Genomic DNA, 4114 nt, shown 5'->3' with positions numbered 1-4114 from the left:
GGAGAGGGGGCAAGACGGCGACGGGGTGGAGACCCCGGGCCCCCTCCTCACCTTTCCTTGCGGGGAAAAAGGCTGGCCAGCCGCAGCTCCGCGCTTACCTGCGCCCCTGCTCCGGGAGTGCGTCCCCGCAGTGGTGCGTCCTGGCGTCGGAGCGCGCAGTCGGGGCGCCTCTCCTCCTCCCGCGCTGCGTGGCAAGCCCGGCCTGGCTCAGGGGCGCGGGCAGCGGTCGAGCCCGGCGCCAGCGCGTGCGCTCGCTGCTGCTTCGCCGCCTGCAGCCGCCTCGCCCGGCTCCGCAGCTCGCCTCTAATCTGTCCCAGACACGTCGAGACTCAGCCCCGGAGAAGAAGGGAGGGCCCCTCGCCTGGCCTCGCCGCGCCTCCTGTGCTCTCCAAAGCCTGCGCCAAAGGAGGGGAAGGGGGGGCGCAGCGGGGAAGGGGGTGCCCAGCCGAGCTCGGGCAGGATTCTCTGAACAGGGAGCAGTCCGGGGGCATCAGGGAAGGGGCTGGCAGGGGCATCGCGGGAAGGGCCTCTTGCACCGTCCCACGAGGCTTTGCAACGCTGCACGAGCTGCGCAGCTTGCAGAAATTGGCCCAGGGTCTGGTCATTTTAGGCCCTGAATTTCCTGGCCTTATTAACCACACACAGAGAGATACCGGCTTTGAGACGACCACGGGGAGGACTTCAGTGGCAAAGCCCCCGCTAAACGTTTCTCGGCTTCGTCTCCCCACCCACCTTCCAACTGTTGTGCCGTGTGTTGCGACCGCTCTCGCCTTCCTGGTATGTTAGGGCAAAATAATAATAATTTTAAAAATCGGTTTGGCAATCAAGGTATGGGAGTGGTAAGCTCTGATCATGTGCAGCTTCACATTTTAAACTCAGTGAAATCATCAGAGTTGGGAGAGTTGGCGTTGAATTTGCTTCTACCTCCATGTAAGCACATGCATTTGGGAATCGGCACTGTTTTGCTTCGTGCATACATTTGTTTATGAACCCCTTCCTTTGAAGCATCTGAAAGCGATTTCACAATAAAAAAATAAGGACAATACAAGCACCCACAAGGCAGCATACAATATTTTGAGGAACAAAAAAGAGGACACTATGATGGCTATTCAAAGCAAATAAATGCAGTTTGTCTCAAATGTTACCCCTGAAAAAGAGGATGTGCCCTGGAAAAAGAGGACGCAGCGCAACCCTACCTGCTTATCAGTAAGGGCATACCTGCTTGGCCTTCATTTCTGGGCTAGAAAACTTATCTTGAAAAGAAGGTGGAGGAGGATGCTGTGTCACCACCAGCCCTGTAGACCTCCAGCTTGGTCCAGGGTTGGTTAAGTACCTGGATATTTTATCTGCTTTAAGATATTTTGCTTAATCAGGTATTTGAGCTGTGGAGTTCTGAATTTGTTTGTTAATCCCCACCCCACACACCTTGATTCACCAGGATTCATCACCTGAGACACATCAAAATCCAGCAGGCTGTGGCCCCGACTTCCCACAATCTGTCAAGACACTCTGCTCTCTCTAGTCAAAACCTCTCCTAAACCAGCTACTTCGTTTATTAAGTATAAATAAGGTAAGGGCAGCATACATGGTTTTGTCTCCACCCATTTTATCCTCACAACAACCCTGCAGTGTAGGTTAGACTGAGAGATAGTAAATGGCCTGAGGTCACCCAGTGAGCTTCATGTCCATGACCAGTTTTGAATCATAGAGGATCTATGTATAGAGGATCTTCTGTTCCAGAGGCCAAACGAAGCTATCCAGGCTTCTATGACTATTAGGTTCCCCTGACCATTAGGTTCAGTCGTGGATGACTCTGGGGTTTCGGCGCTCATCTCGTTTTATTGGCCATCATGACTAAGCCGCTTCTGGCGAACCAGAACAGCACACAGAAACGCCGTTTACCTTCCTGCTGGAGCGGTACCTATTTATCTACTTGTACTTTGATGTGCTTTTGAACTGCTAGGTTGGCAGGAGCAGGGACCAAACAACGGGAGCTCACCCCGTCACGGGGATTCGAACTGCCGACCTTCTGATCAGCAAGCCCTAGGCTCAGTGGTTTAGACCACAGCGCCTCTGTTCCCAGTCTAGATACCCAGTAACTGGTCCTGCTTGGTTTCCTTTTGAAGTGCTTTTGCATGGCTGGGCTGTGTCCTTGAACTGCGATAATGCATCTTGATGGACAATAAAATGATGCTGAATGAGTGTGTATTAACACTTTGGCTTTTTCATGTCCAATGTGTACCCAACTGTACACAGGTAAAAGTCATACAGAATAATGTGTGCAGCACAATCAATCAATCAATCAATCAATCAATATCGCCCCACCCACTTTTACCTCAAGCCCCACCTACCACTGACATGCGGCTTCCAGAAGTTTGCCCACGAAGGAATATGTGCTCTCAACCACTATACCATGCTGGTGAAATCACAAGTTGCCAAGAACTTGCTTTCCCCACCCCCTTTAATTGGGGCTGTCAGACCCAGGGCCTGAGGCTACTCCTGTACCTTTAATAGAGGTTTTGGGTTTTGTTTGTTTGTTTGGTGTTCAGTAGCCAAACAGTAGAGAATCCATTTTAAAAATGGAGTCTGGTTGACCTCTGTTGTAGTATGTGGAATCGTTTCTGGAATGGTTTTGGGACGGCCGACTGAAATTTGACTCCTCTACCATTTCACGCCGACCAGACGTTCTCTCCTTCAATCCCTCTTTTTAATTGTTACTCTTTATTCTGCTTTCTCTTTGATATTGCAGCATCCTGTGGTTTCTTGTACAGCTTTAATTACGTCGTTTCTGGGACATGGAAAAGTGGATGGCTGCAAATATATAAGAAGGGGAGGATCTGCCGAGATTATCATTTGCTGGTATCTTGATGCTGCGCATTTCAAACCCACTATGTCTTGAGCACTAAAAATTTAAAAATAAGTTTAATTTTATAATATCGCCAGTTTCTTGTGGTATCTTCTGTGGCCACTGATAAGGAAGCCTTAACTTTGTAAAACTCTTGTCTTCTACGCAGGCCTTAACAGCAGAAGAGCTCTCTCAGGGACAGAAACTTGGGAAGCCTGTTTTGTTTTTGTTTTTCTGGTGACCCCTCCCCTTCCCCAGGCTCCCTACTAAGCATGTAGATGCTTCCTGAAACATTTATTTCTGGCAACATCCTGTAAGGAACCAAAAGGAAAAGCACCAACAGCTTGTGACATCCTGGAAACCTTTTCAATAGGAAGCTGAGGAATGAGGACCTGACACACAGCCTCGTCTTGAAGGCTTTCACAAGGGATTTTTGGTGGTGTTTATGATGAAGAAGAAGAAGAAGAAGAAGAAGAAGAAGAAGAAGAAGAAGAAGAAGAAGAAGAAGAAGAAGAAGAAGAAGAAGTAGTTCTGTGTCCTGGTCAGCAACCATACCCTTAGGCAGCATGAGGCAAATCCACCATTTTGGAAATCATGCAACTGTTTTCTCTGGGCTTCTCCGAAAGACCTATTTATTGAGGATTTTTCCAGATTGGTTTATGGGCTGGCTGTACAACTGGTCTAAACCACTGACCCCCTTGGGCTTGCCTATCAGAAGGTCAGCGGTTCAAATCCCTGCGACGGGGTGAGCTCCCGTTGCTCTGTCCCAGCTCCTGTAAACCTAGCAGTTTGAAAGCACGCCAGTGCAAGTACCTCTTGGATGCGCTAAGAATAGGTACCGCTGTGACAGCAAGGTAGATGTGGTTTAGTCATCCTGGCCACATGACCCGGAAAGCTGTCTGTGGACAAACGGCAGCTTCCTGGGCCTGAAAAGGGAGATGAGTGCCGCAACCCCATAGTCACCTTGGACTGGACTTAACCATCCTTTACCTTTTTTTTTAACCATTACAACATGTAGCATTAATTTGCTTTCAGGATGTTTATATGTCTTCCCTTTAAACATTACATAATCTTTATTACATTGTCATGCTGGCTGGGCCTGATGGGAGTTGTATTCATTTATTTGTTTCATTCTCCTTTCCTCCAAGGAGCTCAAGGTGGCATGCTTGGTTCTACCCAATTTATCCTCACCACTGCCCTGCGAGGCAGCTTAGGCTGAGAGACTGTGACTGGCCCAAGTGCCACCCAGAGAGCTCCATGCCTGAGCAG

At 49.2% G+C, this 4114-nt stretch overlaps 1 long non-coding RNA gene across 1 annotated transcript; it reads left to right on the top strand.

Moving 5' to 3' along the window:
* Nucleotides 1-447: 447 nt before the first annotated feature.
* On the top strand, nucleotides 448-3824 carry LOC128419016 (uncharacterized). The gene is made up of 3 exons (XR_008331798.1): nucleotides 448-1206; nucleotides 2750-2859; nucleotides 3015-3824. It is a non-coding gene; the product is annotated as an uncharacterized LOC128419016 (long non-coding RNA).
* The last annotated feature ends 290 nt before the right edge of the window (nucleotides 3825-4114 follow it).

Source organism: Podarcis raffonei, chromosome 8, assembly GCF_027172205.1.
Source record: "Podarcis raffonei isolate rPodRaf1 chromosome 8, rPodRaf1.pri, whole genome shotgun sequence".
NCBI lineage: Eukaryota > Metazoa > Chordata > Lepidosauria > Squamata > Lacertidae > Podarcis > Podarcis raffonei.
This window is presented reverse-complemented; position numbering and strand designations above follow the sequence as displayed.